The sequence below is a fragment of the Oryx dammah genome, unplaced genomic scaffold (genome assembly GCF_014754425.2).
Source record: "Oryx dammah isolate SB20612 unplaced genomic scaffold, SCBI_Odam_1.1 HiC_scaffold_29, whole genome shotgun sequence".
NCBI classification, from domain to species: Eukaryota; Metazoa; Chordata; class Mammalia; order Artiodactyla; family Bovidae; genus Oryx; species Oryx dammah.
Genome location: NW_024070213.1, coordinates 56,167,158 through 56,184,003, shown reverse-complemented (window position 1 = coordinate 56,184,003; position 16,846 = coordinate 56,167,158). Strand labels below are relative to the sequence as shown.

The 16,846-nt window shown below is 40.7% G+C and overlaps 1 non-coding gene across 1 annotated transcript; it reads left to right on the top strand.

Moving 5' to 3' along the window:
* The first annotated feature begins 16,527 nt into the window (after positions 1–16,527).
* On the top strand, positions 16,528–16,599 carry TRNAC-ACA. Its single transcript has one exon. It is a non-coding gene; the product is annotated as a tRNA-Cys (tRNA).
* Positions 16,600–16,846: the final 247 nt, after the last annotated feature.

Here is a 16,846-nt window from a genome sequence, read left to right as displayed (position 1 = left end):
AGCCTACCAACTAACAGCCTGGCTTCAGCCCTGTGAAATGGAGTTGGGATTTCTGACTTCCAGAAGTGGAAGATAATAAATGTGTGTTGTTTGAAGTCACTAAACTTGTGGACATTTGTCACAGCAGCTACAGGAAACTAATACACCTTCCAGAACCAGTCGCCATGGCCCTGCTGCTGGGCTCCTCCTTGCCTTGGCTTTGCTCTACTCACCACACAGAGATAGGATGCCACTGGGTTCTCCAGCCTTACTTAGTCCCCAGAGCAGAGAAGCCAGTCCCTATACTGATGTTCAGAGCCTCTTCACAACCCAGTTGTCCAACTCGGTGATCCAGCCATTATCATGGGCCAAAGCAACAGTGATGGCATACTAGATAACTACCAGCTCTATTAACTGGGAAATGACTTCTCGGCAACCTAAAGGATTTGACATCATCAGATTACTAATCCATAACTGGGAAGGCTTGATACTTTTTCTTAAGTTCTTCACTAGGTAGTCAATTAGGCAGAGGATGTCATAAGATAATACTATTTTTATTGAAACTTCTACACCCGCTAGATTTGTTTCATGTGTTAAGCAATATAATGGGTGAGTTTCCAAACTCATTTCATATTTTAAAAGATTAAAATGAGCACATAATGGCACCTAGACCTACATAAAACCTCCTCAAGTGGAATCAGGCCCTCTCTAACCCCCTCCCATTGCTAAAACAGGGTTGGCAATGTAGGAGAGTATTACTAACTGAATTTCATGCCTCTGAAATTTGTATGTTGAGTTCCGAACCTCAGTACCTCAGAATGTGACTTTATTTGGAAATAGGGTCTTAAAAGAGATAATTAAGTTAAAGTGAGGTCATTAGGGTAGACTTTCATTCAATATGACTAGTGTCTTTGAAAGATGAGAAAATTAGGACACAGACATGCCCAGAGGGAAGACCACATGAAGACATAGGCAGAAGATGGTCATCTACAAACCAAGGAGGGGAATCTTAGAAAAAAACCAAGCCTGCCAACACTTCAATGTTGAATTTCTAGTCTCCAAAACTGTGAGAAGATTAAGTTCTGCTGTTTAAGCCACCCAGTCTCTGGTACTTCGCCCTAGAAAACTAATACAGGGTTTTTTGTTTTTTGTTTTTCCTATCAACAGCCTGGAAACTGCATTGAGGATTTCTTTACTAGGTGAATAGCTGCAGTTAATGTACTAAGATCTTGTTACCAATATATTCAACTCTTTTATAAAAGTAGCAAATTGGTATCTTTATTCTGTCAGTGCACCAACTAATTAGGCAACCTTTAAAACTAACATTTTTTAAATTCCTTCTCATTGTATCTGTTATCTAATCCTCAAGGAGGCATTGTTGTTCCTTAAATATGGGACACCTGGGTTCAATCCCTGGGTTGGGAAGATCCCCCGGAGAAGGGAAAGGCTACCCACTCCAGTATTCTGGCCTGGAGAATGCCATGGACTGTGTAGACAGAAAGCGTAGGACATGACTGAGCGACTTTCACTTTTCACTTTAAAGAAAAAAAAAAATAGACAAAAATACGGATGAGGAAATGAAGGCCTAAAGAAGTTAAATAACTTGTCCAAGGCCACGTGGATGCTCTGTGAAATTAACATCTCAATCTATGTGGGCTCTCAAGTTCACACGTACCCCAGATTTTGCACAAGCTTTTCCATTAAAGTGGTGAGAGTTTCTAAGGGGTTATGAAGATTAATAGAGGCCCTCCTCAATCTCCTTTGAGCTTTCAAGCTATTTCTGGGGAGAGGGATGCAGAGACGTAAGAGGATGGGAAAAAGAAATGCATCCTTTTTTATGTATACATAGGAAACAAAAATCTGGCTGCCTATCCAGAGGGTATGTGCATCATTTCCCCTCCCTTGGTAACTGCTGGTGCCGCGGTGGCTTAGGAGCGCAATAAACAAGTTGTAATATATTAGCACGAACAGTTGCAGGGTGCTCCTATAGCTGGCAGAATTCCTGAGAAATGGTTTTTATGGCACTGATCTCCTTGGAGACCTTAAATAACAGCCTAAAATGTATGGTACAGAGATCACAGGGTTTATTACTTTAGTTTCAGCCTGGTGTTCTGCAATTTATAGTTTTCCTGATAAATTGGGATCCATTCAGCTGGTACATATTATGTGGAACAGTGGAATTGTCTCTCACCATTGAAGGATTAGAAATGGGCAAACACCCTGACTGGGTAACAACGGCACCAGCCCAGGCCGGCAGCACATGGCCCGGCAGCACATCTGAGCTTGTTCTAAAGAGCAATGGGCTCGCACAGTAGGACTGCTCCACTGTATCTCTAAATGTCTTCTAATCCTAGAGGAACCTAACACTGAGCTTATACAACCTGGCTAAAGGCAAACAAACTCAGCTCCCTTTTGAGGAGCATGGAGGGGATCTCCACTAAAATATGCAAATAAAAATTCCACTTCTTAATCTAGCAATAGAGGGATGGCTTTTTATGCAGAACCTAGGAGTAAACTGTTCCCTGTTTTCCAAGGATTAAGTTAAAATAAAATCTGCTATTAGTATCTGTGGCTGGTCTGTATACAATTAATTAATTTGACTTTGTTAGGAGTCAGATTTTACAGGCCACAAACACCATATATTTGAGAGAAAGCTGTTCATGTTTCTGATTTTCAACCAGTTGATCAGTCTCTTGGCTTAAAAAAATTTTTTTCCCTGCCAGGAAAGGGACAGCAATTGAATTGTATTGTATTGGTGGTGTACTAGTTTTTACAAAATCAAGCTAGTATGCAGGAATAGTAACTTTCTTTCAGCTGTAAGTCTGGTATAGATTTTAACATTTGGACATTGGAGCCCCTTCAAATCCCATCTGGCTGTTAATCAGTGAAAGATGAAGGATTTACTCCAAGAACCTCAACTCCAAGGTGTCATTAAGGTCTATAGGGTCAATAATTCCTGAAAGTGAATTTAAACAACAAAGACCAATAATTCTATAGACATTGCTAGCCCGCTTCTTTGGAGAGAAAAAAAAAAGAGGTTGAGAGGAGGAAGGACAGGGACTTAGGTATGAGAGACTGGAAAAATGGTTAGAGAAGAAGAAACAGTCCCCACCTTCCATGAATTCTAGACATTCCTTTGAGCTCCAAAGGTGCCCACTTTTCTGTAGTAAAAAATGCTTTCAAATATGTGGTTGTATTTTGGGCTCAGTCCCAGGTAGACAGGTTTCTTTCTTTCCAATGGGTCTGGTCCTGAGATTAGTTAGCACCCCTTTATGATGTCATTCAGCTCCCTGGAAAGGAGTTGGGGCAGAGGATAAAATGGACACCCAGTGTAGTGAGAGAGCTGCCACATTCCATGCCTCAGTTACATTAACTGCTGCTGCAGAAACATTCAAAGCCAGCTCTGTTGAAGTTCATACCTGGTCAGGTTCAAGGTCATGAGCATCCTCATGGGGATTTTATCAAGGATCAAGCCAACTATTTTTGATAAATGGAATAATAGCCCAGGGTGCTCACTATTGTTTAACCTATGGCAAGATTCCCAGTGGCCCTGTCTCCTGGGAAAGATGTGTTCTGAAAACAACTCCTGTAAAAGCAAAGATCCTGTGTGCAGTGGCCATTCAAATTGAGAAAGAGGGAGGCAGAGACAACAAGATAGAGGGAGAAGGACCCAGTGACTATCCCAACGTGGCTGCCCCATTAGCCAGTCAGGCAGCCCTCTCCTAGATACTCTCATTCCCACAACAATCCCATAAGGCAAGAACTGCAACAAATATTCCCATTTTATCCATGAAGAAACTGACAGAGGCAAAATGACCCATTCGAATCCACACATGCTAAGCAATGGAAACAAGGTTTGATATCAGGAGATTTGGATCCTCTGTGCACATTTTAAGTAGTAGGATTTGCCCTTTGGTAGGAAAAACAACTGAGTTTATGAAGCTCACTAACAACCTGAGACCCAACTTTGGGAGCATAATTCATTCACCATTGCTACTGCTAAGCCACTTCAGTCATGTCCGACTCTGTGCGACCCCATAGACAGCAGCCCACCAGGTTCCCCCGTCCCTGGGATTCTCCAGGCAAGAACACTGGAGTGGGTTGCCATTTCCTTCTCCAATGCATGAGAGTGAAAAGTGAAAGTGAAGTCGCTTAGTCGTGTCCTACCCTTAGCATGGACTGCAGCCTACCAGGCTCCTCCATCCATGGGATTTTCCAGGCAACCACTCACCATTAGGGGCTGCCTATTGATTACTGTAATAAAGATACAAGCAGACATCAAAACTTACCAATGTATCTACATGCAAGACAAGACCCATTCAGAGCTCAAGCGTCTGGTGGTTGACAGCTAGATGATTTAGAATAGCCACTTTAATTTCGCTGTGGGGCCACTTCTTTTAAAAACATCCTCCTCTCTGATATTTTTAAGAACTTTCCCATCCCTTCTTCTCCTTCATCCCCAGTTATCCCTCAGTGGCTAATCCCTTCCTTTTGCCATTGGTTTGTTTCACCCTGAACAATTCCAATTACTGAGCTGTTAGCTAGAATAAAACAACCTCACAAATCTTCCAGGGTAAGCCTAGAGAAATGGCAATCATCAAAAGCAAGAGATGGTCTCATCTTAAAAGAAAACAAATAAAAAACACACAGGTTTCACACCCTGATTACTTCTCAGAGAGTCAGTCATCCATTGAAACAATTCAACTGTTTTTCCCTTTCCTTCTTTCAAGTAAAACTCCCAGCCATGCTTGCAGAGATAGGTAAACACAAGCCAGGAAAATCTTTAAAATTATAACCAACTACTTGAAGGAATAGAGGTCCTTTGAGCTTTCACAATGAAGCAAAGTAGCCACTTCCGGGGGGTGAAAAAAGAGAGAGAGAGAACTTCTGTGGTCAGAAAGAGAGGGGATGATACCCTCTCATTCACTAGCAACAATGTCTGGCCGTTGAGTCCAGACCCACACTTCCCCATTCATGAGGAGATGGAAAAGGGGGTTTATGCATCAAAGCCTTGGTAGTTGATATCTAGCTCAGAACCAAGGCCCTACCATATCTGCACATCCTGTTGAAATAGGAGAGAAAGCTTGAGATCCACTCCCAAGGAAAGGTCCTTCATCCTCACATTTTTTCATCAGCTACTCCCACACTCTCCTGCACTTCCTCTGGAGGAACAGTGTGGGAGGAACAGTGTGGGACGGTCTGCCCAACCTCTGGAGATGACTCTGGTATGAATTCAGATTATGCCTTCATTCCTTCAGCAAAGATCCATGTGAAGCAAACATCATGGCACCAGAAAATGTTTGTAGGAATCAAAAACACCAAAGACCTAGTCCTTGGCAAGGAGCTCACAGAGGGGTTGGAGAGAGGGGCAAAAAAGCAAAGGATTACACCAAAATATAGTATGAGCTATGACAGAGCCAGGCATGGATTTCATGGGCACAGATAGAGTGGGGCAGCAAATCAGACCAGGGCTGAAAAGAGGCACCTGGAGTTGAGGACAAATTGAGTCTTAAAAGACAAATGGGAGTTTGTAAAAGAAGAAAAAGGGGCCAAAGACAGATGGCCCATAATTAGTCTTAATATAGTAAAGGAAACTAATGACAAAATGAAAACACATCTACTGAATGGGAGAAAATATTTACAAATGATATACTTGGTAAGACATTAATTTTCAGCATATATAAATAGCTCATACAACTCAATATCAAAAAAATGAACAATACAATTTTTCAAATGGGCAGAAGACCTTGAACAGACATTTTCCCAAAGAAGACATGCAGATGGCCAGTAAGTACATGTAAAAATGCTCAACAATGCTCATCATTAAAGCAATGCAAATCAAAACCACAATGAAATATCACCTCACACTTGTCAGAAGGGCTAGCATCAAAAAGACCACACATAACAAATGTTGGAGAGGGTATAGATAAAGGGGAATCCTCCTACACTGTTAGTGGCAATGCAAATTGGTACAGTCACTATGGAAAACAGTATGGAGTTTCCTATAAAAACTGAAAATAGAGCTACTCTATGACTCAGCAATTCCACTCCTGTATGTACATCCAAAAACAACAAAAACACTAATTTGAAAAGATACATGCACCCTAATGCTCATAGCAGAATTATTTACAATTGCCAAAACATGGAAACAACCTACATGTCCATCAACAGATGAATGGATAAAGAAGTGGTGGAGATAGATAGATAGATACACAATGGAATACTACTCCACTATAAAAAGAACAAAATTTTCCTATTTGTAGTATACTGGAGGGACTTGGAGGGTATTAGTGTAAGTGAAATAAGTCAGACAAAGACAATACTATGTGATATTTCTTATATGTGGAATCTAAAAAATACAACAAACTAATGACTATAACAAAAAAGAAGCAGATACAGCTATAGAGAACAAGCTAGTGGTTCCCAGTGGGGGCAAGGGAAGAGGGCGAGTCAGAATAGGGGTTAAGAGGTAAAAATTATTAGATATAAAATAAGCTAAAAGGATATATTATACAAAATGGAAGAAATAGCCAATATTTTATAACTATAAATGAACTACATTTAAAATTTGTAACTCACTATATTATACATCTATAACATATAGCAACTGTACTTCAAATATTTTTAATTGAAGGTTAATTGTTTTACAATATCGTGTTGATTCCTGCCATACAACAATGTGAATCAGCCATAATCATGCATATGTTCCCTCCCTTTGAACCTCCCCGTCCCCCCAAACTCTCCACCCCAATCCACCCTTGTAGGTTGTCACAGAGTACCGCCTACAGCAACTTCCTAATAGATATCTGTTTTACATATGGTAATTCTGTTTCAATGTTACTCTCTCAATTCATCCCACTATCTTCCCCTCCTCTGTGTCAAAAGTCTGTTCTCTATATGTGCGCCTCTATTTTTAAAAGTTAAAAAAAAAAGTTTAAAGAATAACATAATTCTGCTACAGATTAACTTGTGTTCCCCACCCACACATTCATAGTTTGAAATTCTAAGCTCAGTACCTCAGAATGTGACCATATTTGAAGAGTAGGTCTTTATAAAAGGTAATTAAGATAAAATGTTATCATATAGCTGGGTCTACTTCACTGAACAACCACTTGAAAAATATTCATTGAATAAATGAAAGTTGAGTTTTAAAAAAACAGTTACCACAGAGTCTGTCCAGTATACCGCATTATATGTGGTCATTTGTATTAGGGCTTCCCTCATAGCTCAGTTGGTAAAGAATCCGCCTGCAATGCAGGAGATTCTGGTTCTGTTCTTGGGTCAGGAAGATCCGCTGGAGAAGAGATAGGCTACCCACTCCAGTATTCTTGGGCTTCCCTTGTGGCTCAGCTGGTAAAAAAAAATCCACCTGTAATGTGGGAGACCTGGGTTCGATCACTGGGTTGGGAAGATCCCCTGGAGAAGGGAAGGGCTACCCACTCCAGGATTCTGGCCTGGAGAACTCCATGGACTCTATAGTCCTTGGGATCACAAAGAGTCAGACACAACTGAGCGACTCTCACTTTCATTTGTATTAGAAAAACTAAGAAAACAATAGTATTTTCTATGAATGTATATATGTGTATTAAAGCTTAGGAAAAGATCTGGAAGGATACAAACAAACTGGGAATTCACGGTGGGAAGCGGGGGGCAACGTGGGGAGGGTCCATGGAGACTTTGCTTTGATGGTAATGTTTTAATTATTAGAAAGAGAATATTCACTGATTACTTGGTTAATAAAAATTAATTTTTAAATGTTCAAATGCTTGATTAAAACTAAGATGATTGCTCCGAGGGGGTGGAAAACAATTAGTCCAGTGTTCTTTAATTTTCCTTTGTCTAGAAATGGGATGAGTCCCAGAATTTGAAGATAGAACCCAACCTGCAAGTTCAAGAGAATGGAGATGTACTGGAGCAAGAGCCAGGCCACTGCAGGGCAGAGTGGTGGCCACGGAACTTAGGATGAAGCAATGAGTCCCAGACAATTTACATAGGAAGAAAAGTAAGGGATAAACAAAAGAGGTGGTGCCTAAAAGATTCCAAAACAAGGATGACTGACATTTTTAAGTTACCAGCAGATGAACTGTTTGGGAGAAAATTTTTGCTCCAAAGGGAGACAATTTGTGATTTTGGAAACTCTGGCCTTCAACTGACTGTGAGATGTCTAGCTGGAAATATCTGGCAGGCAGGGAGATATTTGTGGAAACGAAACAGGATGATGCCAGTTTGGAAGTTATGTGCACAGAAAGGATAATGAACAATGGAATTCGAAACAGTTCTCCACTGGCAGAGGATGAGGACTAGGAGAGGATGGGGCAGGTGTCTAGTCAACAGCCATCCCCACACCCAGGGACGGTGCTTGTCATGCGGTATCTCTTGTCACATCACTCAAACAGTCAAGCATGCAGACAGTAATGACAGTGACTGAAACTTGACCAATGGTAAATCAACAGGAAGCACCTATTAGCAAATTCATTAACAAGAGTCCTGTTTATATCTGTGGTCGACTGCCTGGAGAGAATGTCCTTGAGTGGCAGGTCATCACTGCCTACAGGAGTGTAGGCCTACGAAGTGATGGCTGTTATGAAATGCATCAGTCCTGTGTTTCCTGGGGTGGGTCTCTCCCTTCATGGAGTACAAGACTAGTTTTGCTGGGCCACCAGGGCAGATTATATACAGAGGTATACCAAGCCACTACTTCTGTGCTATAATTTCAGGATAGGGATTCCTCAAAAGAGATGTCGGATTGACGTCCAAAACTGTTTTGAAAGACTCAGTTCCTTCTTGCTAAAATTCTCAGTAAAAATGTATGTAACCCCCACGGCAATGGGCACATTGGAAAGCATGCTGACTTTCCAATCAGCCCCCCTGGAAACCAAATCCCACTTTCACTGCTTTAGCTCTCTGAATTTGACTCTCAAAGTCTCTATTTGCACATCTGTGAGATGGGGTGATAATGTCTGTCTGGCAGGGTTTTACAATAAATTAAAGAACAGTGTCTGTAGACCATGTGGTACATGGGAGCCCGAGAGCAGACCCCTATTCTATTGTCCCTTCTAAGGGAACCAAAGGAAACAATCCCTGCAGGCTAGGATTGAGAGAGAGATGCCTGACTCACCACAGACTTGCTTCACCAAAGAATTCCAGGCAGCTCTTCCTGATGACCATGCTGATAACTAAACCTTGATAAGGTAGGACAACACTCACCTGGATCTTACACAGCACCAAAGAGAGAAAGAAAATAAACCTTGCACTAAGAAAGGAAGACACAACAAAACAGAGTCATAGATCTTTTTCTCGGAAGCCTAAATGTGAGAAGAGAAAGAGGAAAGAAAATGGAAGAAGTCTTTCCTGGAGGAAGACAGTCCCAAAGCATCTCCATCTCACATTGGATCCCTAACTCATTAGGCTTCTCCTCCTGCTCTCTGCGATGAGGCCCATCCAGCATGCACGGAAAGCAGAAGGAATTGGGAAGACAAGAGGAGGGACAAGAGCAGCAATTAGAGTGGAGCCAAGAACCAGAGCCCATTCGCTGTCTCACTGCACCTGCAAGGTCCAGAGCACCTGCCCTCACAAAGCAACAGCTCAGCCATCACTGTGTTCCATGCACGTGGTGCCAGACACTTAAGTATTATAACTGCCCAAGCTTCTCATGTCACGTTCGCATGTGTAGTTATCAAATGACCTAGTCATTCTAGAGGCTGAAAATAAACAAAAAATGGAGAAAAGAAAAGGGTCTCCTCTTCACGTATCTTTCCCAATAACCCCTGGTTATTGGGGTGTGAAAGTGAATACACACATTCTAAGGTGGTGCTAGTGGTAAAGAACCCGCCTGCTGATGCAGGAGACATAAGATCCATGGGTTCGGCCCCTGGGTCGGGGAAGATTCCCCTGAAGGAGGGCATGGCAATCAATACCACTCCAGTATTCTTGCCTGGAGAATCCCCATGGAGAGAGGAGCCTGGTGGGCTACAGTCCACGGGGTCACAAACTGTCAGAAACAACTGAAGCCACTTAGCATGCATGCACGCAGTCACCCACAGGCACTATGGCAGGGACATTTTAACCAATCCTCTCAGCCTGTTGGCCAAAATACATAGCTTTATGTCTATTTACTCAGTCCTCAAAATAAACCTATAACACAGGTCATAATAATAAAGTAGGTACTAATATATCCACATTTTACAGTTTTATGGATAAGGAACCTGAGGCACAGAGAAATTAAATAAGAAGGCCAAGGTCACTCAACTTGGTAAATGGCAAAGCTTTTATTATTTATTATTACTATTTGTGGTGTTTAGGCTCCAGACCCTAACCTTTATATCATCATCAAAATTGACATAATATCACCATATATTTGGCTTCCCAGGTGGTGCAGTGATGAAGAATCTGCCTGCCAATGCAGGAGATCAGATTCTATTAATGCAGTTGCACAGATCAGGCATATAGTTAGTTTAGTAAATACTCATTATCATTATTATCATTCTTAATATTAATAATAACTCAATATCACAAGATTATCAGGCATAATAAAAGACTATCCAATACCTGCATTCCGAGTATTATTTTCCACCCTACTTCTCATCAATTACTCTATGATCTCACTTAATTCTATGATTAACTCTCATTTTTAGGATATTCTTGAGTATGTGTATATATATTATTTATCTACAGCTTTTAGTAATGCTGATAAAGCATAACACAGTGACCACATTCCCAGATTTTTTTGGATAACCTAATTTTATTCTTTTTTCATAAAAGCCTTGAATTTGCCAAATACATATATAAATGGGATTTAATTTTTGTATCACAGCAAGATTTCCAAATACATAATTTTACAAATCAAGCAGAAATCTTTTGGTCCTGACTTTTCCTTCTGAAAATGGTTATAATGAGTATATGTAATTTTAGAAGAATAGGTCTTAATGATCTCCATGTTGGTAGCAACACATCTAAGAATCACAAAAGAAAAAGTGGTGAGGGCTTTTGACCTAGAGATTCATCTTGTCGCTGAGGAAGCTTGTTTCCACCTCAGTCGACAGAGTGCTTTATGCAGGATGTAAGCAATTAGAGTACAACCTTTGTGATTCACACTAATGACCACAGACCCAGTGAACACATGATCTACTGACTTTTGCTTATTAGGGAGAATGTAAAAAGATGAGATGAAAAACAAACAGGCTATTTTATACACTAAAATATGAGAAATACATCTTCATGTTATTTTTGCTTAGTTATTTTCCAATTTAGAATATTCATGCCAAAGGCATTTGAGAATCCAAAGCCTCTTTAAAACTAAAACCTTAAAACCTTGCTATTAATTGGAGTGTGGACAGGTTTACAGAAGCAGATTAAATTGGCTCTATCTCAATAGGAAAATATAGAAGAAACTACTCTTTAGGTTTTGAGTGGGAAGACTTGGACTTTCCACTCCTGACCCTCATGGGGCAGCTGTGTGGCTTTAGGAAAATCATATACCCATTTTACTGCTGGGCTGCAAGACCACTGAGCTCCTTTAGCACTTAGCAATCTATGAATTATAAGCCTGCTCAATATTGTAGAATAAAAATAAGTTACAAATTAAAAGAATAAAGTGTTTCAAAAGGATTTTTCTGGATTCTTCTTCTGAAATGTTGCCTTTTCTTCAATATTAATGGGGATTGCTTCAGTTCAGTTCAGTTTCTCAGTCGTGTCTAACTCTTTGTGACCCCATGGACTGTAGCATGCCAGGCCTCCCTGTCCATCACCAACTCCTAGAGTTTACTCAAACTCATGTCCATTGAGTCGGTGATGCCATCCAACCATCTCACCCTCTGTCATCCCCTTCTCCTTCGGTCTTCAATCTTTCCCAGCATCAGGGTCTTTTCAAATGAGTCAGCTCTTCATATCAGGTGGCCAAAGTATTGGAGCTTCAGTATCAGTCCAATCAGTCCCTCCATCCTCAGTATCAGACCCTCCAGTGAATATTCAGGACTGATTTCCTTTAGGATCAATTGATCTCCTTACAGTCCAAGGGATTCTCAAGAGTCTTCTCCATTATCACAGTTCAAAAGCATCAATTCTTCAGTGCTCAGCCTTCTTTAATGTCCAATTCTCACATCCATACATGACTACTGGAAAAATCATAGCTTTGATTAGATGGTCCTTTGTCAGCAAAGTAATGTCTCTGCTTTATAGTATGCTGTCTAGGTTGGTCATAGCTTTTCTTCCAAGGAGCAAGCATCTTTTAATTTCATGGCTACAGTCACCATCTTGAGTGATTTTTGAAACCCAAGAAAATAAAAGTCTCTCACTGTTTCCATTGTTTCCCCATTTATTTACCATGAAGTGATGGGACTGGATGCCATGATCTTTGTTTTTTGAATGTTGAGTTTTAAGCCAGCTTTTTCACTGTCCTCTGCATCAAGAGGCTCTTTAGTTCCTCTTTACTTTCTGCCATAAGGGTGGTGTCATCTGCCACCTAGTTTATGGTAATTTCTTATGGAATGGGACTTACCTGGTGATCCAGTGGCTAAGACTCCCCACTCCCAATGCAGGGGGCTCACAGCAATCTCTGGTCAGGAAACTAGATCCCATATGCTGTAAATAAAATTCCCATGCCACAACTAAAGACCCTACATGCTACAACTAAGACCTAGTGCAGCCAAAATAAATTTTTTTTTAAAAATTGTTATGGGAACCCTAGGAAACACATACAGAGGATGTTCTCAGGAATGGAATATGAGTGGTGCACCTGGCTCTTTCTTGAATGGTTTTTCTTGGAAAGGTGGAGACTTGAAGGAAAAAGGAAAGATAATAGTGAAAGGATAAGACTTCAAAGAAAGCCAAAAATGATGTGGCAAGAGCTCTTTGAATAGGAATGGAGAAACAACAAACATTTGAGACATAGTAGAAGTATCAAGACTGGATAATTCATGTTGTGTGTGAGATAGACTTGCATAGGAAGTAGTTAGAGATGGGAAACTATTATAAAAGCTACAGGAAACATAATAGGGCATTAAATGGAAGCAATGGCCACAGAATGGAAATCTAGAAGATGTTGGGCTGAGGATCTTGTGATTAGCTGGATGGGTTAGGGAGCATGAGCAAGGAGGCCAAGTGATTCTTATGGAAGCTCCTGATTTAAGGGTTTAAAGAAAGAAAGAGAAGCCAGTAAATGAGATCTGGATTTCACCAGAGGAGAAGAAAAAGAACCAGTGGAGTTCCAAAGGAGGCTGGAGTTTGGAGGGGCAGGCACTGAAACATAATGGAGATCAACAGGCTTAACAGAAAAAGCTTGGTGATTTGGTGGTTAGTGGAAATTTTTGAGTGCCCAGTAGCTGTGGAATAGCAGGAGAGACATACAAACTATGTAAGTAAGAAAGGAAATGGACCGCTCACATACTAGTTACTCCCTTAAGATTATTTTGGTAAAAGAGAATAATATAGGATGTAACTTGAAGTAAACAGTGTGAAGAAAAGGTCTTCTAGACTTTGATTAGACTTCAGTATGTTAACATGCTCTCCTGAGAGCCCTTGCTAGCCCGAAAACACTAGTTCATACATAGCATGAACACTTTTGCCAGGTGAGGTGTCACTCAGAAAGCGACAAGAAGGTTGTCTGATGGACTGGGATCTGGCATGAATCTGTGTTTCCTAGGAAAGAGATCAGGGCACATCAGCTTATGTTTTAACGGAGTGTACAGCAGATAGTCCTGGAGAGCAGGGAGACAGCATCAAGCAAGGGGGAACTAAAAGCAGGAAGTGGGGATGCATAGGGAAAACCAGATTACCAAAGGACAACTCTGCCTACTTTGCCATTTTGTCTAGGGACAGCCTTTGCCTTCCGGGTCCTCTAGTCACTCAGTGATTTGTTCTGGTAATTATCCAGCAAGTATCCTCCAAAGAGAATTCAAGAAATGGGTAATAATCTGAAAGTACACATTGCCTCTGATTTCTGAGCCTTTTCATATACTCAAGAGTATTTTTCAAGAGCATTCAAGAAAGTGCAAGACAATTGCTTCCAGTCCAAGAAGATTTTGTGCAAAGATCCTCCAGAGCATTAGAAACAGAATTTCCAAGTGGAAAAGATCAGAGGCCAGCCAGCTCTGCTCTCTGCAACAGTGCAGGTCATTATCCAATATGTATACCAAGGACAAGCTCTTCATTTCCCCTAGTCTGTTACCATCTTAAATATGGGGGCCTGTCACGCCCAAGTTTCCTGTTAGCAGAGAATATCCAGAAATTTAACAATCTTTATAAAGTGAAAGTGAAGTCGCTCAGTCGTGTCCGACTCTTTGTGACCTCCATGGACTGTAGCCTACCAGGCTTCACTGTCCATAGAATTTTCCAGGCAAGAATACTGCAGTGGGTTGCCATTTCCTTCTCCAGGAGATCTTTCTGACCCAGGGATTGAACCCGGGTCTCCCACATTGTAGGAGACACTTTACTGTCTGAGACACCAGGGAAGTCCAATGATCTTTATAAAGAAGCATAAATAAGATTAGAAAATCAAGATATCCAAAGGTCATTTGAAAGATCCCTTAGCCTCTCCTCTTCCTAGCCTAGAAACTCTGCCTGTGCCCTCAAAACTGGCAAAACTTTATTGTGGCTTTAAAATGTCTTATTCAAAATTACACAGCCATTGTTTAGCATGTGAGGATTAAGAAGAGGGAAGAAGTGTGGAAAAATAGAAGCTTTCCATTTTGTAGAAGATTAGACAATTCATACTAACGGTTGACTTGGTTGTAAGGTGTGAATGAAAAAGCACAGTCTGAATGAGCACCTACAAATTCAGTTTTTCATGTAACTTAGGAAGTGATCAATCTTCTGGGAACCTCGGTGAAGAAGATGTGAAGGTTGGAAGTACAGATCAAGTGACAATGTGGTTAAGACATGAATAAAGAGTAGCAATACATATTTACCCCAAGCCCAAAAGTCAAAGACTCCCATTCACTCAACAAATATTTACTGACATCCTGCCATAAGCCAGACAGGGCTAGAAAGGCAAGGAACTCATCATGAGTCAGGAAGAAACCAAAAGATTCAGCCTTTATTACAGCATGAATCGTTTTTAATCTGACATTGCATGGGGTTCCTCAAATGTGGAAAGAAATTTCCTCCAGTTTCAGAAGTGGTAACGCACAACAGTAATGACAGAGGCCATGGAACAGATGATGGCAAGAGCCCACAAAGTGGCTGGAGATGAGAAAGATTCCAACATCCCTTTCATGCTTGCACTGAAAGCAGCAAGTGGACTCCTCGTCATCATCAAGTAAAGACTCCAGGAGTTGTCCAATTGTCCCAGATCAGGGTCCTGCACAGATCTAATGGATAGCTCTTGTTTTTCCTGCACAGTATCTCCTCTCTCTGCTTAACAGAACCCTTATTTCCCCTAGAAAAGCCATTCATATGACTCAGGGGAGACTAAACCTGCTTTAAGTCTGACCTTTCAGAATACCCATTACCTGGGTTCCTGTGACCAGACCACCAGAGTCCTGGGCTTTATTATCAGAGCTCTCCTTCTGTTGCTCTTGAGAAAGGAATTGTTCAAGAGGTGGAGAGAAATGACGAGTCATAAAAACGTGATTGGATGTTTTTACAAAACACGTGGATCCAGCCTTACCTGAAGCCAGAATCTACCCCTGGACTTTCCCCTTAGCTGCTTTGAATAAGATTTCTGTTACTTGAAACTGCACAAGTCCTATCTAATACAAAAGAAAGCATACTCCAAATGCACTTTGAAACCAGGCTTGGTGAAAATGATTAAGAAATAGAAGGAAACTGAAGTCATAGAGTCCCATTTCCTAGGCAGCAAAATGGTGAGTCTTTTGAAAGAAGCTATTGCATAGCCTCAAACTGTCCCCTTACCAAGAACCCTGCTCAAAATCAAGCTATTCTATTTATTTTTATTATTTTAATGACATTTATTAGGATTTTTTGTACAAAGTTACGCATTTTCATCATAGAAAGTGTTTAAAAACAGAAAACATAGTCTGACCACCCCAAAGGAAACACCATTAAACACTTAAGCAGGCTTCCAGATTATCTAATGCATATACATCTTCTAAAATTATTCTTACCCCTTTTAACTTCTACTTTATACAACATGAACATTTTCCCAGATCAACCAATATTTTTAGGCAGTATAACTTTAATGAAGCATAATATTTTATCAAATAGATGCTCTATAATTAATTTAACCAGAACCCTATTGCCAAAATTTTAGGTTGTCTTCAATATTGTGCTGGTATGCATAATATTATACATATTATAAACTTTAATATAGATCTTCATCCTTAAGATATATTCCTAGAACATAATTGTTCGCTAAAGGGTATTACGTCTTCAAAACTTTTGATAAATGACAATGAGATTTTTAAGATGCCAAAAGAACTTCTCTGTGGGCCCTTTTTGCACCAGTGGAAAAGAAGATTCACTAACAAGCTACATTCCTAACATAGAAGTTTTAGGATGTGTGCTAGTTTCCTATTTCTGTAGTAATATATTGCTACAAACCTCACAGTTTATGGCATCCGTTCATTGTCTTACCATTCTCTAGGTTGGACTTCCCTGGTGGCTCAGACGGTAAAGCGTCTGCCTACAATGCAGGAGACCCGGGTTCAATCCCTGGGTTGGGAAGATATCCTGAGAAGGAAATGGCAACTCACTCTAGTATTCTTGCCTGGAAAATCCCATGGATGGAGGAACTTGATAGGCTATAGTCCATGGGGTCATAAAGAGTTAGACACAACTGAGTGACTTCACTTTCACTTTCTGTAGGTCAGAAGTGCACTGGGCTTCATGGGGTGCTCTGTTTAGGGTTTTACAAGGCCAAAATCCAAGTGTCAGTCAGTCTGGGTTCTTATCTGAAAGTTCTAGGGGAAAC